The 27,273-nt window shown below is 37.0% G+C and overlaps 1 long non-coding RNA gene across 2 annotated transcripts; it reads right to left on the reverse strand.

The window, feature by feature from the left end:
• Positions 1–566: 566 nt before the first annotated feature.
• LOC113299853 lies at positions 567–5,374 on the reverse strand. 2 transcript variants are annotated; one of them, XR_003335224.1, is made up of 5 exons: positions 5,073–5,374; positions 4,810–4,910; positions 2,369–2,446; positions 2,042–2,135; positions 567–1,044 (listed from the first exon to the last, which is right to left on the reverse strand). It is a non-coding gene; the product is annotated as an uncharacterized LOC113299853 (long non-coding RNA). The 2 variants fall into 2 exon arrangements; XR_003335223.1 differs by lacking the exon at positions 567–1,044 and having other exon boundaries at positions 1,231–2,135.
• Positions 5,375–27,273: the final 21,899 nt, after the last annotated feature.

Here is a 27,273-nt window from a genome sequence, read left to right on the forward strand (position 1 = left end):
GTATATGGCTCAACCCATTGATTTGTGTTGAAATTGAAAATGTATCCTCGTCTCTTTTGTCAGGGCAATGTTACCGGCCTCACCCGGCCATGATGGCCGTGTTTTGCAAGCTGCAAACTTGCCGGGTCAAATAGCCGGCCATGATGACCGTGTTTTGCAAGCTGGGAGCTGGCCGGGTCAAATAACCGGCCATTATGCCCGTGTTTTGCAAGCTGCAAACTGGGTAGATGTGTGTCATTTCCGTCACACAAAAGGGAGAACTAAATGGCATAAGTCTACCTTTGGGCTAATCACAATGTTATGTCATGGCATATTAGTTCATGTTGGTAAAATCCATGCCTACTAATGTTTAGTGATTACTGGGAGAGGAAGGGTATAGAGTTACTCGGGGGTGTCAAAATCTATGCAAGGGAAAACAGTCTTCAACACTGGACGGATAACCCCCAAGCAATTGTGGTACCCCTGTAGCAGCCACGCATAATCAATCACACTAAAAGCCCATCAGCCAAAAAAAAAAAAAAAGAAAAAAAAGAGAGAGAGAGAGAGAGAGAGAGAGAGAACGAAAATGAAAGCTTAATTTCTTTTGCCGTTTTTAGAAAAAGATTCTCAACTCTTTCAAGTTTTGTAGTTTGTACACAAATGGATGTGGCTCAGCTGTCTTCCACTCCCACCCACTTAACTTGGCTAAATAAGGGAGTGACATTACATGCATGAACCTCATCGCTGCTAGCTAGTCAGGCACAAACATAGTAAATACAGATGACACCAACTTAAGATCTCTCACTTTCTCCATCATCTGTTTCTGAGCTATAAGTGCGGTGCTACTGTGCTAGATTATAAATTCCAGGACAAACTACCCAGCTCCTTAATAAACGGCCATCCGAGGTCAATGAAAAAATATGATAGAACAACTTGTACAGGATAAAAGTAGTGAAAAGAAGTGAATTGATGTATCAGCAGCAAGTTTTGATGCAACAGGTCTTGGAGTACCGACAGGCCAAGTCACACAGAATGATACCATAAATCCTGAAGCCGCCTGAAAACCTAATTCAAAAATAAACTCAAGAATTTCAAAGATAATCTTGAGTTTCGAAACCTAATTCAAAAACAATATTTTTAACCTGAAGCATGGAAAATGATTTTTAAACAAGCTCTAGCACGGTATCCTGCAAATGTGTTAAACATGTCGAGAGAGGACTGTAACACAAACCTATTCACCTCACAAAGATCTTCAGCAGATTAAAATAATATAATATCTACACAAATTGTACAGCTACAGTATTCAAGCAAATTTGAAAAGAAAGGCGGTTAAAAGAATTTTTATATTTTTTTCGACAAACAAGAAAGCAAAAGGATCGCAAAATTACAATTGGAGCGTCTAGAAAATACAACTATTGAAGGACGTCGTTTTCTGTGATTTAGCGTCAGGCACCAAACTCTAAAAAGAACGCATGATTTCCTAAATGCAGCTTTTGACCACCTAACAACTATGTAACACTCCAAATATGACATCACTACTGTCGGGAGTGTGAAAGGCTATAACCATTCAATCCCGGAAGTCGGTCAATTCGAGGATAGTAAAGCTCTTTCAGATCAAGTTTGCATGTAGACATTTGAAGTACTCCTCCTTGTTCAGCACCCCACATTTTAGCTTTAAAAAGTTGTAAATTCCAGAGTTAGGGTTAACGTTTTCACCATCCCTGACAACACTAAAAGGAGAGTAAAGAAAATTCCAGTGCCTGACCGTAGTTAATAACTACATGGGATAACTCTGAGCACTGTGAGCAACCATGCCAAGAGCTCCAGTAATCTCTTGTCCAGCCATGACATAAATTGGCCGAGATAAAACACAATGGAGTTGGTACCAGTGGGTTGCGGGCTGTCGAAAGCCATTGTTTTACAGTACAGGATATTCACTTTAGTTGTTAGCATAAACCTCATCATAGAACCTTCCCAAGAAGAATATGCAACATGCACGACATAGTGAATATGAAACAAGAATGCACAAATCCACATCCTTAATAAGAAAAGAAAGATGTACCTTTCGTCAAACCAACAAACCAAACCATGCAGTCTAGTGCCAACAGAGGTCAACAAAAGCTTAGCGGAATTTCGATTTCATAAAGCTCTTCTTCCTAGAAGATAAAAAAGTGTAGGTAATAGTGACTGATAAGATAGAGGCTTCAGAAGAAATTACAATCCACCAAAACAATGAGTTAAATGCAGAAGTACATTAGAGGGTGAATTACAACCTCGTTATACATTCACAAATGACAGAAGAAAGCAAATTGAGTTCAAAACAAAAGAGAGATTGGACCATAATAAATTTGTCGTATGTGTTGGTATGAACTTATAAAACTAGTATTACCTTGAGAGAGAGAAAATCCAGTGGGTGGCATATAGATGGAGCGACCAAAGATCTTGGGTCAAAAACATCAACAACCGACTGCACAGACAATATGACACATCAGCATATCATGATCATATATGCCACAAGCAACTGGACAAATATTAGAACAGGGCAGTACTGCATTTCAAAAATAAGATATTCTGTACTCTTTTCGTTCAAGTGGTTGCTATACCATCATCTAAACAGACCATTTTAAGAAACCATTCCCATATAGAAAATGTATCTTCTAATCTAATTTGAAAGCATACATAATTTGGTTTCTGATAGGAGGAAATTTCAAAGGTAAGAAGGAAGACCTGAGAAGATTCAGCAAAAAGTAACCCAAGTGGAAAAAAACACACGTAGGATATGCTCTTAGGCGGAAGCTACACTGCTCCCGAATTGATGGTATGAACTGCCAAGCAGTAACCAACTCTTTTCCGACAGATATGAACAACCTCACACAGTTGTGCTGGACCGCAAAGCGGCTACTCGAGGGGATCAAGCACGACGTAGTTCGTCATCTCCGAATAGATGGTATGAACTGCAAGGCAGTAACCAACCCTTTTCCAAGGATATGAAGAAAAAAAAATCATTGTCATCTACCACTACCTGAGAAACAAATAGTGAAAGAAGATCACTACCAGCACCAACATCTACCACACCACCTGCACGATTCTCAAGAGGACTTATTGCATGCCTACAAGGACTTACTGCATGCCTCCAATCTTTAACGGAAGGGTTCAAGGTTACAATCATCCACGAATAGATGGTATGAACTGCCAGGCAGTAACCAAATCTTTTCCGACGATATGAACAACCTCTTAATACTGCCAAGGTTACAATCATCTCCGAATAGATGGTATGAACTGCCAAGCAGTAACCTACTCTTTCCCGACGATACGAACAACCTCTCGCACAGTTGTGCTGGACCGCAAAGCGGCTGCCTACTTACCTTTCTCCGTGACTCAAGGGGATCAAGCACAAACGTAGTTCTTCATCTTTTCATTTTTAGATAGTATGAACTACCCACAATGGCAGCAACTATCTCTGTCAGATATCAATTAAACTGATTCCAATTATCAGATATCAAGTGAACTTATTCCACATACAGTGGAAGTAGTGAAATACGAGGAAACAAATGGTACTCAAAATGTTAAACACTAAAACACTTAAATGATAACAGGACCATGTCCAATAGTATCATAAGGAATCGCAGTCTTCTTCTTCAAAGCCTTCAGTCCCAAAAAGTTGGGGTAGGCAAGAAAGGGAATACAAGGGCTTCCCAACCAGTCACCCATTTCTGGTACTGCTCCCGCCCTTTCCCAAGGGAATGCCTGGTTTTCAACCAAACAAAGGTACCGAGGACTTCCCAAGCGGTCACCCATCTTGGTAGTGCTCTCTCCCCCTATTGGCCTATCGCTAGCTCGCCAAGCCGATCACGACCTATTTTCATAGGGGAATGGCTGTGGGGTATTTCCATTGGCTCGCCAAGCCCGTAATGAACGTTCCTCCTTTATCCTGGCTTGCGACAGGCTGTGCAGAAAAACTACACAGGTGGAGTTATCATAAGGAATAGCAGTACAATAATTTTACAAGAATCCCCAAACTCCAAGCACATTATTTAAGCAACATGAAAGTAGCTTGAGTTAGATCAAAGCTCAGACAAACAAAAAGAGTAATTAAGGCTCCATACTTTCTTGTTACTGGATTCTAATCAAAGTATTAAAACAAAATACAGCTCCAAACAATTCTGTCATCATTAGTACTGCAGTCCCTGAAATCTATGTTTTAGTTTTTATCTCTGCCGGTAGTAATACTAATTACCAAGAAAGAAAATAAACCGGTCGATTCCAAACAGCAAAATTTAGCTAGCAGCTACAGATGCAATTCTTACTGCTTATCTATATCAATCATTCCTATATCTACTGCAAGAAACAACAAAGTCAGGCTTATCATTCAAAGCCTTTGTCGAAATATGAAAAGGGAAAAGCCGGACCATCCATTGGACGCAGATTTAACCATTCGAATACCAAAGGCGTTTTATCTAGTCAACTTGTGGCAACAAAGCAAACACAGGAAACATCAAGTAAAACACAACCATGTTGTCCATGACATAGAATTTACACTAAAGTCCTCAGAAGAATAACCAACCAACTCGACAACAAGCTGGTATCATCTGGATTTTGCCTACATAGAAGACCAGTCTAACAAGATATGAATTGCTATTTACTATCTTTCCAGAGGACATAGCTATTGACCCAAATGTTTCCATTTTGATTCACTCTTTAAGTCCACAACTATGGCCTCCAAAATAAAATTTTCCACTTTATCACTATTCCAAGTAATGATTGCACAGATTCATTGAGCGAAGGACGGACAACGATTTAGGGAATAGTGCAGTAGCTACAAAAACTAACCTTTGCAACATCTAGTCTTCCAAGCTGAATAGCAATTTGGATCAGTAGCTACCTCCGGCGCATCCTTGAGCATACCACGAGATTCTAAGAAATGAACCACACTGCAGCAGGAAATTGCTTCATTAGAATCTCAGAAATGATGACACCTTAATTACAACAATAAACAAGGATGATGTTACCTACTAAGATGCTCCTTGCAATAACACTTGTAAATTAAAACTTGTGCAAACCACAAACAGAAGCAAAAACAAGTTAGAGTTTACCTGATTCTTCTTCTCAGAACTTGAAAAATCACTTCTACTTGAATCTTCGTAGAGTCTCAGAATCTAATTTCTAGGGTTTGCGAAATCAGGTTATTCAAAGATAATTTGAATTCTGTAAAATCGGTTTGCAGATTAGGCAATTGATTTCGGGTAAGTTTAGGGTTGTTTTTTCTGAGTTGAGTTCTCCGGTGATGTTTTCGTGACAGAGAAAATAGTAAGATGAAGAATCATGGTTCGATATAAATGAAGTCTCTCTGCTTCATCTGTGTGGGAGAACGAGAAACCAGAGAGTGAGAAAGGGAGAGGCGGATCTCTGCTTGCGGATACGCGGGACCATTCATGTGGTATTAATAGTCAACAAAAGTCCTGGCATTATTATTTAGTCTCAGAGATTCCGGTGTGTCTCAGATAACACATTTTCCGTCAGATCCTTTTAAACTTTGCACAAAGCTCAAAGTTGGAAGGGGTGATACTGATTTATACCATTAGAATTTCGCAATGAGTCATGTTGTTCCGCGTGATAGTTAGAATGAACCGCACCTAATGACTTTGAGATGTGCCATCGGGGAGGTTCACATGATCGTTGTGATTTAGTTATGATAAAGAGGATTGGAAGAAGGATCCCTTCACATGTTCTATCTCATACTTTAGACCTTCTATCTCACACTACTAGAAACCATTTCATGGCTTCATCAGGAACTAAATCTTATGATCCGGTTGCAGATTTTTTCCCAAAAGTTTTCATTAATGCTGAGAACACACTATCAAAAAAGAAAGAAGACTGGAAATGAGTCTTCATTGGCAGATACTGTAGCAAGATATCCCATGAAACTAGAACAATCTCAAGATTTATCAATTCTAACTGGGAACTTAGAAGAAATGCCGAAGTCAATCTTTGGAAAAGGAGAAGAAACTATTACTCAATCAAACTTGGCAGCATAGAAGATTATAAAGTCTTTAGGAAAGGAGGTACCAGAGGTATTTTTGATAAACTCATAGTCTTAACTGAAGTATCACCTTCTGGTCTTGATTTCATTGATGAAGCTAACTTCTACAAGGTGAGGATTTGGGCTTTGGTTAAAAGGATTCCAAAGAACATCATTCCAGATATCAAAAATATCATCAAACCAGCTAGAATCCATCAAGAGTCTAGGAAAGCTTATGGCAGAGATGAAGATGAAAATAACCTGGAAGTTCTTCTAACTATTGATGTAACCAAAGCTCTCAAGTATGGAATTGATGCTTATGAAAACCCTACTACCTCCTACTGGCTTGATATGGCTTATGCTCTGAATGGTATTGCTTTCTGCAAAGTTTGCAGAATCCTTGACCATCCTGGTCCTCTTTGTGAAGAAAAAGAAACTCAACCTTAACATACCTCTCACCACAACCATCCTTCAAATCTCAATAACTTATACCCCTCATCTTCCAGCAACCCTACAAACTCAAATACCCCCAACAATTCCAACACCAACAGTCCTCAAAACCCCATCAAGATAAGGCACTACTCTGACAAGGATGTTGCTGAAGAGTTTGCCATAAAAATGAGACTAGCTCAAAGACAGATTCTCCTTAAGAACAACTCTGGAGAACTTGATGGACATGAGGACTACATAATCTTTAAAGCTGGTCTACATCAACCTATCAGTGGAGAAATTCCTACTACTAATTCTGAAGCTCTTGCTTGTCAAAAGAAACATCGAAAAATCATTGAGATTAATATAAACAAGGAGAAACTTTTGAAGAAAAAAGGCATCAACATTACTGATGCTAGGAAATTGCATTTTACCAATACTATTGGTGTGGATAATAATTTCTACTCCTGGATACTTTTTTTCCAAAATTCAATAACCACCATCACTTACCAAACCCCTCTGATGTCACCCCCAATGTCTTTGAAACTCTCCCATCTTTAACTGAAATACAAAACCAAATCAATGAGGACTTTAATAAACAGAAACAACTTCTATGGGAAAGAAGATAACAGGAGTTCAAACTCAAGGTTGTGGATACTAAATTTCACCCTCAGTTAATGGATCCAAAAAGAAAGTTCTTCATTCCAGAGGGTTCAACTGGTAACCTCTTACATCACTGGGACCAAACTCAACATACCAAGAGAAGCCATAATCAAATTATGCAAATGGAAGAGGGCCATCTGAATGATATGACTACTGGCAGTCTTGAGGGAGCCAATCCTTTCATAACTTCTCAGGTAACAAATTCTATTCCCAGCTTTTTTTGTCAGAAATTACATTCCATATATCTCAAAATTACCATTATTATGCCTACTCTTATTAAAATTAGTATAACTATTCATCTCTATTCTATACTAAATAGTAGAGTAGGATACATCATTATAATCTTTACATATCATATTGTTTCATACTTCTGGCAATTTTACTCTATTTTGGCTTGGAACTGTCAAGCACTAGGTTAACCAAACACTAGTAGGCAACTGAATCATATTCTAAATAAGCATAATCCTGACATATTATTTTTATCTAAAACCAAACAACAATCAAGAAACCTAAAGGTTATCCTTAGCAATATAGGAGCCACAAATTTTTGGTTTGTAGAACCTAGTGGTAAATGTAAAACTGCTGGTGGACTAGTTTTAGCCTGGAAAACAAATCTCAACCTCACTATAAAGGACTTCTCTAACTATCATATAACTTTGTCTTGCATGATAATGAAAAATTCAGCAATCATCCTATTGATTATAATGAAGCTAACATCTTTATAGAGAAATTGGAAGCAGCTGAGCTAACTGATTTGGGATATACTGAATATCCATTCACATGGACTAACAGAAGAGTTGTTGCTCAGTTAACAGAACAAAGACTAGACAGAGGCCTTGATACTTAAAGTTGTCTTGAAATATACCCTAACTCTACCATTTCAAACCTTCCATCCATTGGCTCTGATCATAACCCAATCCTTCTCAATACCAATCCATCCTGGAAAGAAGGTCACATACCATTTAAATTTTTTGGACCCTGGCTGGATCATAAAGATTGCAAAGAGATTATAGCTGAATGTTGGAAGACTGAACACAAAGGATCCCTTGCTATCAAGATAGCTAGGAAGCTAAGAGATGTAAAATCAAATTAAAGAAATGGAATAAAGAAATATATGGCAATATCAAGACAAATTTAAAAGACAGTATTAAACACTTGGAATGGGTTACTAAGAACACTTTTAATAGCTCTAGAGGTCAAGCTATTAGAGAGGCCAAGAAAAAAGTGGAACATTGGCAAGATATTCAAGAAAAGTTCTGAAAGACTAAAAGCAGAGATCAGCTCATCAAACTTGGAGACAAAAACACCAGCTTTTTCCATATTTCTGCCAAGAAAAGATACAGGAGAAACAAAATTGTCTCCATTCAGAATGAAGAGGGCACCTGGATACACAACAACAATGAAATTCATCTTTGCTTCACTAACCATTTTTCTAATATGGCTACAGCTGCACCTATCACCATCAATCAATCCCTCATAGATCTTATACCCACTACCATCACCAACAATGAGAACGTCAACCTTCTCAAGACTCCAGATGCATTGGAAATCAAAATCATACTCTTCAGCATGGCAGGTGACACAGCCCCAGGCCCTAATGGATTCCCACAAAATTTCTTTCAAGCTAACTGGGAGGTAGTTGGTGAAGACATCATCAACATGGTTCAAATTTTTTTCACTTCTGGCTTCATTCTTAAAGAGATGAACTCCACTTTCATTTCTCTCATACCTAAAACTGAAAACCCAACTACCCTAGCCCAATTCATGCCTATTTCTTTATGCAATACCACCTACAAAATCATATCCAAACTTCTTGCCCAAAGACTCAAACCTATTCTTCCAAAACTTATTTCTCCCTTTCATTCTGCCTTCATCCATGGAAGACAAATATCTGACAGCATTGCCATTGCCCATGAGATTATACACCATGTGAACACCAGAAAAGGGGAAAAGGGAGCCAATGGAACCATGGGAATTAAGATTTATATGGCCAAAGCCTTTGACGGGGTCAACTGGGAATTCCTCATCAAAGTTATGTCACAGATGGGTTTCAGTAAGCAATGGTGCAACCTTATACATCAATGCATTTCTACCACCAACCTTGTTGTCTTAATAAATGGATCTCCTGGTAAATTCTTCAAACCAACTAGAGGGATCAGACAAGGAGATCCCTTATCCCCATATTTATTCTTATTCTGTATGGAGGCTCTATCAAGATATCTGAGATCTGCTGAAACTGAAGGGATCATTCATGGAACCAAAATATGTAATGATGCTCCTACTATCAACCATCTCTTATTTACTGATGAGTGCATGATCTTCTGCAAAGCCAACATGAAAGAATGCAACAACCTCATCAAGATCTTCCAAGACTTTGGTCAATCCTCTGGACAACTGATCAACTTTGCTAAATCAGGAATTTTCTTCAGTAAAAACACTTCCCCAAACATTGCAGATGATATCAGTGAAGCTATGCATGTTCAAAGGATTAGCAACACTGATAAATACTTAGGCTCACCCCTCATAACCAACAGAAGCAATATACAAGCTTTCAAACCTTGTGTGGATAAACTAAAGCAAAGATTTGCGGGTTGGAAAACCAATCTTTCTGCAGCTGGAAAAGTCACTCTCATCCAAACTGTTACTTATACTTCAAGTATTTACCAAATAAATTTCTTCAAGATTCCCAAAGGTACCTGCAAAGAATTAAATGCTATTCAAAGAGATTTCTTCTAGAACAAGGAGCAAGACAAATCCAAATGTTTATTTTACATTGCTTGGGATGCTGTTAACAAACCAAAAGAACTAGGTGGTTTGGGCTTCAAAAATATGGAATCCTTCAACTTAGCTATGATCTCTAAAATTTCCTGGAGATTAGTTGAAGAGTCAAATTCCCTCTGGAGCACTACTATAAAAGCCTCCCATTACCCTAATCAAGAAGTTATCAGAATGGACACCAAACCAAAGAACACTGATTCTTGGATATGGAAAGGAATTCTAGAGGGTATCTCTTGCATTCAAATATACTACATTTGGAAGATTGGAGATGGAACAAAAATTAGTATCTGGGGTGACATATGGATTGAAGGATTTTCAGACACCATCCAAAAACCTCCTCACTTCCCACCTAATCTCAAAACTTTCAACCAACTTTTCAATGCTCATGGAGAATGGGACACTACAATCTTAGCCCTCTGGTTTACCCAAGACATTAAATACCTCATTACCCACACTCATCACAACCCAAATGCTGAAGATACTATAACCTGGAACTTACTAATACATGAAAATTCTCTATCAAATCCCTGTATGACAAACAAGTCACTGACAAGTACGCTAATGATATTAACATAGCTCCTTGGATGAATATTTGGAGTCTAGACACCTCCCCTGCTATTCATCTTTTCATCTGGAAATGTGCTCATGACATTCTTCCTACCAATGCCAAGAGTGCTAGTATCCTTCACTATATTGATCTAATTTGCTCCATTTGCAAGAATTCTTCTGAAGATACCACTCATGCTCTTCTAGCCTGTCCAGCTGCCTCTGATGTTTGGGCTAAACTGTTTGGGGCAAATCATCAACTCTTTTCCACCTTCAGGTCTTTCCATGAGTGGTTCAACAGCTGGTTTACTCATAATAATCCAATAGCTAGTTGGAATGCAACCTTTGCTACCATTTGTTGGTTCATCTGTAAAGCTAGATGTGATCATATTTTCAGGAATATAAATCCTTCTACTGTTGATACTGCTCTGAAGATCACTCAATACCTAAGCAACTACTATAGAGTGCATCACAACCCAGGTCATATCTTAAACAATCCTTACTATCAAAAGGATTCTAATGCTCAACATACAAGCTCCATCAGTCTGGACAGAAATCTTGGGGGATATTTTGGCATCACTATTAACATACATATTCTAGAAGTAAAAATAATAAGGCTAATAGTGATTTACCATCTTATACTAACTTTGCGTTTTTGGCAATGTCTTCTACAGGTCAATGCATGGGAGCAAGAAACATCAAAGACATTACAACTGGATTCAGTAGAACAAACAGAGCAAGCAGGGGAGCTCAACTTGCACTGAACTGGGGGAAGGAAATGCACCAGAAATACATTGATTATGCAGCATAAGAAGAAGGAATTCTACAAACCATTCAGTCTCTCTATCAACTACAAGTCCAGGAAAGATTTCAATGAGACTACACACAAAACAACGACAGAAGCAAATAACCTATTGATTTTGTGTTGGGAAGGCTCATCAAGCTGACGCCTCAAAAAAACACTACTGCAGGCAACTTATCTAGAATAGCTAGCCATTCTATCTTATTTCAAAACTTTAACTGGAAATGTCCTAACCTCCAGTCTTTTTGGACTATATTACAGTACCCAACAAACGCTACCCTTAAAGATAACTGTAATATTCGTACTCATATTTTGATGTATCACCCTGAAGTTATACTTAGCTCAGGTGATCCTTTGGTTGTAAACCAGAGTAGTTAGCTTTGACGAGCTCTCTTACTCTTTTTCTTGTAAAAAAAAATAAGACCTTATATCTCATACTTTAGTTTTTTGGTGGATAAAAAATTAATGTTATTGGATCTGAAATTAATATTTTGGGCATATGATTTTCTTGCAAAACTTTACAAACCTACCAAAAATAAGTTCATTCTGAGATGTATAATACCATCATCTACTATTTTGAAAAAGAACCGTTTAAAATCAACAGATTTTAACTATCAAAATTAAGATCAGTAATGGTGAGGTTTAGTGTTTCGGAATGCGCTCATTTTTGGTAGTAAGGCAGAGCTTCGTATCCTCAAAATATTAGCTTCAAATCCGTTATTGTATGGTTTTTATTCACAAAAAAGGCGTCTAAAGTGTGAGATAATGTGATAATAAACATGTAAGGGGATTCTCCTTTTTAATTATTATGTAGTTTTATGTTAAATCTTTAGCGATCTCATACTCATGTTCAAAGAATTATCGAAAACTGGAAGTATGTACATTTACCTAGTAAATGTATTTGGGTCATCAAATAAATTAAACTGATGAAAGAAGCTTCTGTCACTATAAGTTCTTGATCTCTTACCAAAGAATTTTATACAAAAAAGGTTGGATGGGGAAGCAAGGAGCGTGTGTATATATATATATAGAGAGAGAGGAGGGATCCCCTCACACTTTTATTATCAGACTATCTTACAAGTTGGACGTTATTTTTGCGAATAAAAATCGAACCATAACCTATTTGAAGCTAATATTTTGGGAATATGTTTCTCTTATCAAGTTATACATACTTACCAAAAATGACCGTATTCTGAGACATATAACACCACCATCTACTACTTTGAAAATGAACCGTCGAAAATCAACGGATTTCTGGACGTCAAACTTAAGACAGGTAGATTGCGAGGTTTTATATTTCGGAATGTGCTCATTTTTGGTAGGTATATATAACTTGGTAATAGGAACATATCCCCAAAATATTAGCTTCAACTCCATTACAGTTTGATTTTTATTCCCAAAAATAACGTCTAATGTGTGAGATATTGTGATAATAAAAATGTGAGGGGATCCTTCCTCATATATATATTGGCTCGGTCAAGGAGTGTAGAACTTGCAGTTGCAATAAGGATTGTTTGTTGTTTTAACAATAAAGAAAGGGATGGATTAGGAAGTTGAAACGAGGATGTTAGGTAAATCTGACTAGAGACAAGGACTATATTGTACCTGTTTCTTCTACCATCTGACTAGTTTAATATTTAGTGGTATATATTGGATTTCGACTTAGTCCAATGTATATATATCGTTTATGAATCATTAGTTTTATGAATCCGCATCTCCAATGCAAGGTGTAAAGGTCTTAAAATAACATGACTTAAGATTTTTTTCTACCAAATTTTCATCTCCAAATATAAGGGTTAAGTTCATAAAAAAAAGATGACATGACTAAGTGGGGTAAAGAAGAAAGTTTATATTGGACTTTTTTCATGACCTTGAGTCTTAAGTCAATATCGTCATTTTTGTCTCTAAATTTAGACAATGTTTGTTAAATAAGACCTTGGGATTAGTCAACAAAAGTCCTGGCATTTCTTTTAACACAAAATTGGTTAAAAAGACCAAAGTCAACAATTCCGAGGTGAAAAGGACATTTAGATTTTGATACTGTTTAAATGGACAAAAATGTAAAAATAGCCAGGATGTAAACAGTTTCATCCTACCCATTTTCAAATAATTTTTTTTATTTTTAATTTACATCAGGATGCATCCAGTTTCATCCTTGCTATTTTTTAAGTTTAAGTCAGGATGAATCCAGTTTAATCTTTGCTATTTTTTTGGTGTCCATTTCGCCCATACTAATTTTTACTCGTCCATTTAAACCACGTTTTAAAAATATTTGCACGAATGACCCATTTTCCGTTCTTTTAAACGTTGCACAAAGCTCAAAATTGGAAGGCGTGATACCATTATAATTTCGAAATAAGTCATGTTGTTGCGCGAGGAAGAGTTAGAATGAACCCCCACCTAATGACCTTGAGATGAGCCATCGCCTAGATTCACATAATTGTTATGATTTAATTATTATGTACTCTTATGTTAAATCTTTGGCGATCTCAAACTCATGTTCAAAGAACTATCCAAAACTGGATTTCTCTTTGTGTACATGTACCTAGTACTGGTCGTCAAATAAACTGTACTGATTAAAAAAGCTTCTATTACAAAAAGTTCTTGATCTCTTATCACAGATTTTTATTCATTATTTTGTTGGATGGGGAAGCAGGGAGTGTAGAACTCTTTTTTTTTTCCTCGGCCAAGGAGTGTAGAACTTGCGGTAAGGATTCTTTGTTGTTCTAACAATAGAGGAGACGTTGTTTGTTTGCAGTTGACTCGGCGTTTGGGTCTTAGTCAATTCCTGACTCGTCACGAGTCAGCAGTCAGACAGTTTTTTTTCTATTTTGAATCAGATCTGCTCAACCTCTGGCTCAGATCTAACTCCTGATTTGGACCCATTTGAGTCAGGTAACAAAATACCCTTGACTCATGGAACCAAACCACTAACTCAAGTCAGGTGATTTCAGTCAGATCCAGACGACTCAAATGAGTTAGGAGTAAACAAACATGGTGAAAAAGATGGATTAAGAAGCTGAAACGAGGAAGTTAGGTAAATCCGACTAGAAACAAGCATTGTATTGAATCCACTTCTTCTACCATCTGACAAGTTTAATCTTTAGTGGTATATATTGGATTTCGACTCGGTCCAATATATATTTATCGTTTATGAATCACTAGTTTTATGAATCTGCATCTTCAATGCAAGGTGTGAAGGTCTTAAAATAACATGAGACCTAGAATTTAAGATTTTTTTCTACCAAATTTTCATCTCCAAATGTAAGGGTTAAAGTCATAAAGAAAGATGACATGGCTAAGTGGGGTAAAGGAGAAAGATTATATTAGACTTTCTTCATGACCTTGAGTCTTAAGTCAATATCATTATTTTTGTCTCTAAATTTAAACAATGTCTGTTAAATAAGATCTTGGGGATTGGAGATGAACTATCAATCTCATGTACTACTGTGTGTGCCCGTTGCGGATCCCACCTCGCCTCAATTATCGATCGATCTATCCATCTCTCTTTCACGTCTTGTGTTTGTCGTTGTACATAGTACCACACTCCATCCTCCTTGTTCCAACCTATTCACAGCTAAGGATAATTCCTATGGCAATCAACAAACTTATTATTTTGTTGAACCACGTGGATGAACAAACTGTATTTTCCACTATGGGAAACAAGGCAAAATGAACAAATCTGATATTTTGGTGTCCCACTAGCGATTTTATTAGTAAAACTAATAAGAGTTGGGTCCCATAAATAATTTTATTTATATAAACTAATAAGAGTTGGGTCCCACGGATTATTAACAAATAATAAAAAATAAACCCTAAATATTATAACCGGGTTCGGGAGAGAAAAAAGGAAGGGGCGGTTTTGCTTCAAACTCCAGCGATCTTCCTTCCAACTCCAGCGATCTTCCCTCCAACTCCAGCGATTATGGCACAATCGCTCGCTCTTTCATCAAGGGCGCGCTACATCATCCAACTCAATGAACAAACCAACAAATTTGTTGGTTTGGACATCCATTTTTCATGTTTGTTGAGTCCATAGTGGATCAAAATCAACAAACTCGATGATTTGTTCATTCCATAGAAACTGCTCTAACCAGTGGAATTCATCCAAAATGGGTGGGGTTGCAATATTATTGCAGCTATCTAGTGGGTTCCGCCTGCCCACAAACTCGAGATAGTATTTCCTTTTATTTTTTACCATGGCATATATCGATATTCCCTTATGGAGGCGATAACTTCGTACTTCATCTTCGTTTACCTCTTTCAAAAACCCAATGGTGGATCTCAGAAAATGGAAACATTTTTGAGCTGCTTCCCTACGAGTTCATCGTTCTTGTTCAAACGTAACTGACTTGTCTGAATCTGACTCGTTATATTTAAATCAGACACCGAATCGGATATCTGAAAAATGACAATACAAACAATATGATATGTAATGCAGGGTGAGCCAAATCCAAACAAACAAGTTGTTGATTACATAATGGTCCTGTTGATTAAATGATTGTCCACACGCTTTGGTGTGTCTAATTCTATAAGTAGTAGTGGTATACGGTGATAGATAGGGATAGGGCATTGGATGATCTAAATGTACGAATCTTACTATTGTTTAATCAACTTTGTTTGGTTAAGTGGATTGCTTTTTGAGACCCTGATTAATGGTTTCTGTTACTAATCATTTGAAGAGTTCAATATCATTATTATTTAAAAATCTAGCATCTGTGGTTGGGATGTAATAGTGTGACCACGACCTACTGTATTTTTTATGTTTGGCATATGCAAGGTATCTATTGTCTCACTTTTATTTTGCTAAATTCCTCCACATATCATCATTTTATAGTCTCATACAGCTAGCAAAATTTTGGACTGCGACTAAAGAGATGAGATGTTACTAACGCTGTCAGCAACAAGAATACTACTATTGCTGAGATGGTGATTGATAGGAGATTACAATATTTCTCGAGAAGAAGACTGAGTGCACAAGAGCAGCTGCAGTGGGATAGCCTTTGTAATGAGTTAGGACCTGTTGGAGAGTTCTCAGAAAAAGCAGATGAGTTGTCAATGGACGGGGAATTTTCGGTGCAGGAGTGTTACAATATGCAGTTGGAGGATAGATCTGTGTGTTGCTTTGAGAAATTTCTTTGGAACAATAATATACCTTCTAAAGTGAGCTTCATGTTGTGGACTAACTTTCACAATTCTATATCAACATTAAAATGGTGAGTCATAGAGGTGTGAATGTACATAGCAAGTTATGTGTGTACTGTCAACAAGTGGATGAAACTGCAGATCATATTTTTCTGCACTGTCCTTATGTTGTACATGTCTGGAATTTCTTTGTGAAGGCTTTTAAGGTGTCTTGGATATTCCCTGCAACTGTTTTGGATCATTTTGAGTCTTGGAGTATGAATAACTTACAAGGCAAGTGCATGAAGTTTTGGTGGTTGGTGAACTATGCTATATTATGGCATGTGTGGAAGGAAAGAAGCTCAAGAGTGTTTGGTGGTAGACACAAATTGGTTGATGGGACAATTCTGCTCATTATGAACACTATCATTTTGTGGTATTTTGAAAATGAGGTGTTTAGAGGATTTACTGTGAATCAAATTCTTTTTCATTGGGACACTGTTATTCACATGTAATATATGTGATTAACTTTGTTCTGGCTTTGTAAATATTTTTCTCTTTAATATAACCTTCTTTCTTCAAAAAAAAAAATAGAGATGAGATGTTACGCTCTATACCCAAGCGAAGGTGGGTTGCAAAAATTTAGACCTGAATGCCCCCTAACGAAGTCAGGATTAGGTCCATTGGGAGGATAATTACATAAAATGTAACATAATATGGTGGGCAAAAAGAAAAAATTTATACCGTGTCTGGATGCGCATTTAAAAGTTGTTTTTTGACTTCTAGAAGTCGAGACGTAAAAAGTCAGTTTGGGTATGAAATTTGAAAATGACTTCTAGAAGCAACAAAAATTAACTTTTTTTGAAGCAAAATAGCCGTTTTGATTTCTATTAGCCGTTTCTTCTTCCTGGCCAAATTGGGGTATACCCAGATTAATTGGGGTATACTTAATGAGACAAAACCTGAGTTATTTTGAAGTAAACAAGCCACTTCTTAACCATGTATTTTCTAAATGGATAATATATCCTTGTTTAATTAACACTAAAAAAATTGATTAGCTTAATTAATTGAGTTTAGATTAGTTAATTAAGTAGATTAAAACTTTTGTCTCATGAGTTCAATCAATTGAGGCTTAGTTTGGTATTGCTGCAGCTTTGTAAAAGCACTTTTTTGTTGTGCGTTGTTGTGTTGTGTTGTGAGAAAAAAGCAGTTAGACGTTTGGTAAAATATTAATTAAAGTTAAAGCTGATTAAGAACGCAATCAAAATGTGTTTGGTAAAATTTCATATTCAACCATTGTTGTTGTGACAAATGACAAAAACAGACATATATCTGAAAATAGTTTTATTCAATTTTATTGGGTTTAAAAATAATTAATATTTTTTGCTATTAAATATAAATATATTAAATATTAAATTTACTAATTATTACTTTTATTATGAATGTAAAAAAAAATATTTTACTTAACCACTTTGTAATATATATATATATATATATATATATATATATATATATATATATATATAATTTATAAACAAACAATCAAACTAAAATTAAGTAATTATCTAATTTTTATTTTTATTTTTGACAAATTAAATGAAATGGTATAATAAAATAATTTGAAAATAATTCATAAAATTTAAAGAAAATAAAATATAAGAAATAAAAAATTAATTGTATATATATTTAAGGGTTAGATTTGTCATTTACAAAATAAAATAGGGACGAAAAGAATAAATCAAGCATTAAATTTTAGTGGGACCAAAGCTTATGCTTTTGTAGCTTTTAAAAGTTCCTCCTCCCCAGCTTTTAAAAATTGAGGAATTTGGGAAGTGTTTTGGATAAAAAGCACTTTGATATTTTTTTTACCAAACACCAATTTTTTCAAAAATTATTGACATATATAGGTTTTGAAAGTGCTTTTGGAAAAATAAAAGCATTACCAAACCCAGCCTGAGTATAATCTGAATTTTGTGAAAAGTCGGCACGGTCGACGATTGAAGAAAATGCCGACTATCAATGGCCGACAAGGTCTATGGATGAAGAACATGCTGACTATCTTTGGACGCAAGGTCTGTGAATGAAGAAGATGCCGACTCTATTATTTTTGACACACATGAGACTGTTGTAAATGCTTCACTAGCTGGCATATAAATATTTCCTACGATGCCGGCTATCATATAGTCGGCATATAAATATTTCTTACACTGCCGGCTAAATTATAGTCGGCATGCAAATAATTACTAATATTGTCGGCTGTCCAATAGTCGGCATTGCAACCTTGCCGACCTTTAGTTATACCCAACAAAAAACAGAATATGGGAAAATGTAATTCACTTTATTCATGCAATTTTGGTTACTACACTGATTGAAACGTAAAATCTAAATCCTTGTCATTGGAACAACGAATGCACTTAGCATGTGCATCAATCCTTTGAACCCTAGGAGATCTTAGTGGATGAGTTATAGTCTCGTGAGGGTTTACATAGATATCTACCCACAAAACCTACACTAAAACCATCAATCTTCGTCGGAGGAATCCCAATCCGATCCACCCTCCATGAAGTCCGGGGCATACTCCGGGATTTTGGATACCATGAATTGATAGCTTGCGTCGAATGCGAATGCTTCCCCCTTTTCCTCCACGTAGCGCGCTTTGACGACTTCATGCTACAAAAACAAAGCACAAACTTATTTTGTTAGTGGTGTTTCGTAGGAATATCAAACAACATGGATCACGTAAAATAAACCACAAAAATACTTACATATTGTTCAATGTACAATCTAAGTGGCTAGCATTCAAAATCCTTTTTTGGATAGCTAAAAAAGCAAGTATCGCATTTTCGATGACTAGGTGCCTATCATGGACTTGTTGAACACTTCTTCCAATAGGATTCCCAAACTCTTGCCTATATTTGTTGTATACCCTTTCCCAAAAGGTTACGACATCCACCCTTGCGGAGGATTGATTTCTAACTCGAGTTTCCGCGTACCATGCTTTGGTGATGTATGGATCTTCATTTGAATCAAATGATGTCATTGTTGTATGTGGAGGTATTGGGTGAGTTAGATGGAGTATATGATGATATGAGCTTTGGAGAGTATATGCAAATAGGTGTGTGTTGTTTTGTAGAGAGAATTAGTGTATTTATAGGATGGTGCCCAAATTTGGCCATTATGGTAGTCAATCAATGCAATTGTACTTGTCAAGATTTGAATTTTGAACTCGCCGGCTGGGTTTTTGTTTCCAAAATATGCCGACTAACACACCGACGGCAGGGTCGTAATTTTCTTACCCTGCTGGCTATAAAAATTTTCATCTACAGGAGACGTCATATTCAGCTGCATACCGCCGGGAAGGTATTTGTTTAATACAATGACGACTAACACATAGTCAGTAGGGTAGTAATTTTCTTACCCTGTTGGCTTTCTGATTTTTGTAACACAGGAGAAGTCATTTTCATCTGCATACCGCCGGCAAGGTAATTATTTAATACATTGCCGACTAACTTATCGTCGCGGAGTTGTAATTTTCTTACCCTGCTGACTTTATAATTTTTGTAACACGGGAGAAGGTCATTTTCTGCTCTTTTTAGTCAACACGGAATTTGTTCATCACGTTACCAACTATGTATTTTCTTACCTTGCCGACACTGGTATCTTTCTTCTTCTGCTATCAGGGCCGGCAGTCTTCCAGTTCACAACCTTTCTGGCCCTGGTTTAGTCGACACTGTAACTTAACAATTAACTAACTCGATACCCTTCCGGAGGAATGATTGAAACTTTATATAGCTAAAAAAACCACTCATTCAATAACTAGAAATCCAACATTTTTTGTCCAAAATAAGAAAACATGTCCCATAAACCTTAAAAAAGATATTTGTCCAACCATTAACCTTAACATTTGTCTACCACAATATAAAGAACTAAACTAGGAATGGATTCATTTACCACCACAACCACGACCACATTTAGCATTTTCACGACCACTACCACCACCACGGGTACGATCCCTCTTTTTGTCAGCATTCATCTTGGCTTGTGCTTCCCTATTTAGTTCAGCATTAGCTTGCTAAAAAAATTCGTCGGCATGCTCATTGTCAATATTGCTAGCATAGTCAATGTGCTTAGTTTGCTCTTCAATCGACAAAGGCTTTCCTCTTTCTCTCGCGCAACACATCATCTTCACAAGGGTCTTCAAATGCTCCTTCTATTTTCAATTAAAAAACAAACAATTAATATACTAATTCGATAATGTAATCTTAAAATAATAAGAACAACTTTAAAATACTTACAAAGTTCTTAAGACTTGTTGCTGGGTATTTCGGTGGCAACTTCTTCTTACGAGCCGGTTGTTCAACAGACTGTTCCCTAATCACAGTAGGACGAGCAAAAACCAAGTACCACGGCATGTAATTTTCATGATCTTCATGACCTTCGGTCACCTTGTCCAAAAGACTCGTATCCATTTTATGTTTTTGTCTTTCCTTCCAATGAGATGTACCTGGTGCTGGAGCGTAATGGACGCCAATACTTTTTTGGGACGTGGTGCACGATTCCCTTACCATTTTAAAGAACGGTTTATCACCGGGATGTGGTTCTTCTTGGACGTAACCCATTTGTCGCATTACTCGATGTGGATCGTACATTGAAAATCCATGGGGGTACAACAAGGGACCGTAGTAGAATGCAACATCATCTCTCATTTGGATTAAACTTTCATTTCTAGCATCTCGATACAATTCAAATATTACCTCATTCGCAGTCAATTTTTCCAAGGCGATTCGCATGTTGATAAGCTGCTGCGGCATATCCTTATCCTAAGCACCCTTAAAACTGTATCTTTTTCGTCTTGGCTTATTCGTTGCAATCTTATCATTCACTTTGACGTGGGGATTGTCTTTCACTAAAGTAGGGAAGTTCTCATATACCGAAACCTATGCAAACACAAAGTTTAGTAAGAATCTTACATTACGAGCATTTTGCAAATATAAATGATTTAGACAATAAAATTACCTGGAAGAGACATAGATTTCCGTTGACTTGCGCAGTGGGCTCCCTTGAAGCCTTTGTCAACTCATTGTTCAAGAAGGCGACCACCGTAGTACCCCAAGAATGCCGATGCATCTGATCTAAGGGATGTAATAGTTGAATATACTTGCAGTCGACCAAGCTTCCGGAACTGTTGGGGAAGATACATTTGCCCATGACGTATAGCAAATAAGCTTACGCGGTAGCATTGATTCGCACCAAGTCCACCCTTCCTTCCTTATCATAGATTTTCTTAGTCCCAGAGAATGTTTCCCTCAACTTCTTCAGATTAAACTTCTTGCTTAGATAACCGTCCTTCATCACAAGCATAAATTACGTCTCAATTTGATCCCAACCGAAAAAATCTTTGGTCAATTCGAAGATCTTGTCCCAAGTAATGCCATCATCGTATCCATCACTGATTTCTTTTCCCTCAATATCGAAGAATTTGATGAGCATCATCGGGAGTTCTCGACATCTCATCGAATGGGAATAACCTTATATCAGTCTCTCCGTAGAACCTCTCACAGAATGAATATACGGCAATTCTATCATACTCAACAATCAAACTCTCTACCGCAGGCCACAACCCGGAGTTCTTGACAATCGCTTGCACCTCGTCACGTTCCTTGTCAAGTGTCCATTTCTTAATCACAGTGTTTGAAGCTTGGCGCCTCAAGAGAAGGATGGCATGCTTGTGATCCTAAATACCAAAAACACAAAATGAAAAGAAATATAAACACTTGAAGCAAATTTAAGATAGATACACTTAAATAAAAAACAAAGACGGATTGAGATTACTTACGGCAGTATTTTGGATTTCACATGCCTATGAGTCTTTGTATCCAAAAAGAACATGTCCACCATCTTCTGGGGTACCCCGTGGAGGCTCACCTGGTTTCAGTGTAACCTTCAAGTGAGAGGGAGGCATGTGGGAATCAGCTGGTTTAGTGATAACCCTCTTCTTCTTTCCAGTTGCAGTTGCAGCTTGGGTTTGTTGATCATTAGCTTGAGTTTGTTGATTATTACATGTTTCTTCTCCACCTTCTTCTTCTTCTTCTTCTTCCTCCTATTCAACAATTTCATCTTCTCTATCCTTATCTTTATCTCTATTATTCTTATCACCATCATCATTACCTCCTCCAACAGGTGGCATGTATTGATCACCATCATCATCATCATTGTTACCTCCTCCAGCAGCCGAAGTTCTTTCAACATCATCATCATCATTACCTCTTCTACCAGATGGAATTGATTGGTCTGCATCTGGAATTTCATCCGAATCACCGGGTTCCGGCGGTGGTTGAGAATCATTCCGTTTACGGATCTTGAGCTTTCCCGGATCAACTAATGCCCCTCGATGTGTTGCAGTCAAGACACTACAAATTATGGGATTCGTAACTAAAATTCGTAACGACTTATTGGGCGTTATGAAATTTCCGTTACAAAAGGCCATTACGAAAAAATGGTAACAGGCACAAGCCGTTACGTATTTTATGAAAATTTGTAACAAGGTCCAGCCATTGCGAATTTTTTTTTAGGCGTGCCGGTCACACCTAGGTCGTAACAGATGCATTTGGTACGTGTGCCATTCACATGCGTTCCTTTGTTTTTCCACCCAAGATGGGTAATACTAGAGGATATTTCCTCCCCTGGGTAAGGGTTTTCTCCCCCATCCATCGACTTAAAACTTTTCATTTCTCATTTTCTTTCTCCTGCCTCTCTTCTCTTCCTCTCACAGAAACCCTAGTGAAAATATCTTCAATCATCCATTTCGATTGCAATATCGATATTTCTAGTGTTCATCATCATCCTCTTATCTTCTCTCTTTTTTTCTTCCCTGAAGATTCACATCTGTTAATTACACTACACCAAATTCCCGAATTCGTAACGGCCTATGGGCCGTTACAAAAAATTCGTAACAAGCTGAAGCCGTTACTAAATTTTGAAAAATTCGTAACAGATCCAAGCCGTTATAATTTTTTTTATAGGCGTGCCACTCACACGCTTGGTCACACTTGGGTCGTAACACCTTGGGTATGTGCGTGTGCCACTCACACGCGTAGCATTATATTTCCACCCAGGATTAGTTAAACGAGAGGATATTTCCTCCCACGAGTGTGCCATTCACATGCGTGAATTCTATGGAAAGCTAGCAGCCGACAGATCGAAATCGTGTTTCACCTTCACTTTCATTTTTCATTTTCTCTCTTCTGCTCTGCGTTAGTTCTTTCCTCTCAGAGGATGAACTAGGGTTTCATCACAGAATCGTATTAGCCGAGAAGCAGGACATAAAACTCTTTAATCTTTTCAATACCTTTCAATTATCGATCTGTGTAAGTGTTAATCGTTATAAGTTTTTCGATTTTTAGGGTTTCATCTTTTTTTTAATCGATCTGTTTTTTAGGGCTTCATTACATCTTTATTTTTAGTTTTTCCAGTTTTTTAACCATGAATCTAAAACGATTTGTTTCATATGAGCTATGTTTTGTTAATCTTCTTCATATAAATCTAATTCGATTTTTTTTTTCTAATTTCCTGTTAGGGTTTGAAGAATTTTGAAGACTTTAGAAGGTATAATTTCCCTAAAATTGAACTGGGTTTTATGTTAATTTCGAAATTTTCTATTATTTTTTCTACTTTGTAACCTAATTTCTAGTTTGTAAGATAATTTCAATAAGTTCTAGTTTATAAGCTAAGTTCAATAAGTGTTGATTGACATCATTAGCTTCACTTGATAGATATTTACATACTATAAGTCTATAATAGTTTTTTATCCACTAGTGCAAGTAATGTGTATATTCTCAGTATCCTAGTTCTTCATAGTTCTGACTTCATTTTATGTTATGCTTATTGTGCTTTTCTTTTAAATGACATTTTTTGATCCACTAGTCCTCTTGTGTAAAGATGCATACCGCTGTTAGACATGGTGTAGTTTTTTTGCCTTAGAAGCATGCTAAGTTGAGTAGGAAGAGTGATACCTGATAAAGGTACACTGATGAATGTGTCCATTGAATTGTAATATTTATTGCTAAAGTCTTATATCTTCTTGGAAGGTTTGATGAGATCTAGAGCACTCTCTATCCTATGAGTAAGTCAATTGCTTAAGAACAAAGCAATTGCTTCGCTCATAGGATAGTGAGTGCACCAGCTCATTTAGAAATCCTTCTAATTTGGTAACGCAAATTCCAGTTTGTATGGGCTTAGATGACTTATATTGGTTATTTTAGTTTTGGTTGAGTTGCCGCAGCTAGGAAATGTGCATATTATATTCGTTAAGTTACTAAGTTTTACTTTTATCTGAAGATTTTTTTCAATAAGTGCACATCCGCTGTCCATGATGAGTACTGGATGGATGATTGTAACTGTTGGTTTATCATTTCAGAATAGATGGATGATTATAACTTCAGAATGTTGAATAATGTTCTATATCTTCAAAAGAGTTTCAAAGTCGATACTTTTTGAAAGTTTGGCTAATGTTGTTCTATGTCTTGGTCTTTGCAGAGCCATGAGAGGATCCTTTTGGCAAGAGACAAACAGAACAGAAGCACCGGTTACGGAATCTGAAGCAAGATGTGAAAGTTGGTGCTTTGTCAAGGTATGACTGCATATACTTTATTGAGATAGATACATCTACTTCGTAGTTTAGTTATATACTTCAGTGATTCTGTAATGACCAGTCCATGTAGTTCAACTATTAGTAACCTAAATTCCAGTTTGTATGTTCCATAAATATGCTCATCATGTTTTGAACTTTAGTTTCATGCTAAGGCAGTTTTTTTAAGTTATAGGAAGTTTTGTTTTGATATAAACTGATTCTTATTGAGCAAGATGATAACAGTCCTAGTGGCTATTCGCAAAAGCTACTTGTAGCTCATTCTCTCTTCTTTGAGGGGATGTTTCTTTCGCTAACTTGCAGGGCTTCGGCAACCCTGTACCACTAGGACTAAGTTATTTTATTTGGTTTATTATAATAGAAGTTGGCATTAGCATGATTATAATTGTCTGTATGTTAAGTTATGTATAAATAAGTCTGGTTTTATGTACTCTGTGAGCATGATAATAACAGTCCTAGTGGTGATTTACAAAAGCTATTTGTATCTCATTCTCTCCTCTTTGCGAGGATGTTTCTGTCGCTAACTTGCAGGGCTTCGGCAACCCCGTACCACTAGGACTAAGTTATTTTATTTGGTTGATTATAATAGAAGTTGGTATTAAATAATAGTCTATAAGATAAGTTGTGTATAAATAAGTCTGGTTTTATGTACTCTGTGAGCACGATGATAACAGTCTTAGTGGTGATTTATAAAAGCTACTTATAGCTCATTCTCTCCTCTTTGAGAAGATGTTTCTGTCGTTAACCTCAAGGGCTTCGGCATCCCTACCACTAGGACTAAGTGATTTATTTGATTCTGTTAAATATCAATTTTGAAGGGTAATATGTCATCTGACGTGATCAAAAAATGGTTGAAGTGTCCTCGTAAGTCTTTACAATACAGACAAGGTGTGAAGTCATTCATATAGTTTTCCAAGGATAATGGTGGTGGGAGTCATTTATTTTCATGCCCTTGTCGTCGTTGTATGACTGGTAAAGGCTTAGTTTAACTGAGTGAGATCTCATTGCATTTTCTCAAACATGGTATGCATGAGTTGTACACATCATGGCGCTATCATGGGGAAAGTTCAGTACAAGCAGCACAATTTCCACATAAGGATAATGCTACAACTGAATGTGCAACAGATAATGATGATGTTACAGCAGGTTTGAATGAGAATATTACCACAGATGTGGATGAGAATGTTAGGGAAGGGATGGATGAGAATGTAGAGGCAGGTGTTGATGAGAATGTTGGAACCAGTAGGTGTGGTCAGAAAAAGAGATCAGCGGCTGAGAAGGCAAAAGAACCATTATATCCTTCATGTCCTAATGGAAATTCAGTAATGTACGCTACGATAATGATGAAAAACATAAAGACTCAGTATGGAATTGATGAAAGAGTTGCTTCCCGAAGGTAACACCCTGCCATGTAAGTATCCAGATATCAAGAGATTATTAAAGAGCTGGGGATGGATTATGTGACTTATGATGGTTGTGTAAATGATTGTATACTTTATTGAAAGGATAATAGTTCATTGGTGAAGTATCTTGTATGTCAAGAACCTCGGTACGTACGAGTTTTTAATGATGAGAGAAAACTTAGACAAGTTGCGCAAAAGACGTTAAGGCATTTTCCGATAATTGCAAGGCTGAAAAGACTCTATAGTATACCATGGATAGCAGAGGCAATGATTTGGCATTCTAGAGCACAGAGAGATGTTAATATCATGCGTCATCCGGTGGATTCTACAGCTTGGCGGTATGCGGATAATTTCTATCCTGAATTTTCTAAGGAAGCACGAAATGTTACTCTTGGGATAGAAACTGACGGCTTCAATCCAAATGGATGCTTTGGTTTGAATTACAGCTGTTGTCCGGTGATACTGTGTCCGTACAACCTTCCTCCTTCAATGTGTATGAAGAGTGAATTCTCCATGTTATGTTTGTTGATATCAGGTCCGAGAGCACCAGGTAAAGATATTGATGTTTACTTACAACCATTGATAGAGGAGTTGAAAGAGTTATGTAATGATGGTGTTAACTTCATGAACTCTGAATTTCTGTTGAAGGCAAGGTTGTTATGGGACATTCATGATTTTTCGGAATTGGATACTCTAGCTGGATGTGTGACTCATGGGTATTATGCGTGTCTTACTTGTGGTGAAGAAACAGTTTCATAGTGGCTGCCGTATAGTAAGAAGATATGTTATATGGGACACCGAAGATGGCTGCCATCCCAACACAAGTACAGATTTGACAAAACAAATTTTAGTGGAGGGGTAGAAGAAGGTAAAGCTCCATGGC

The sequence above is a fragment of the Papaver somniferum genome, chromosome 7 (assembly GCF_003573695.1).
Source record: "Papaver somniferum cultivar HN1 chromosome 7, ASM357369v1, whole genome shotgun sequence".
NCBI classification, from domain to species: Eukaryota; Viridiplantae; Streptophyta; class Magnoliopsida; order Ranunculales; family Papaveraceae; genus Papaver; species Papaver somniferum.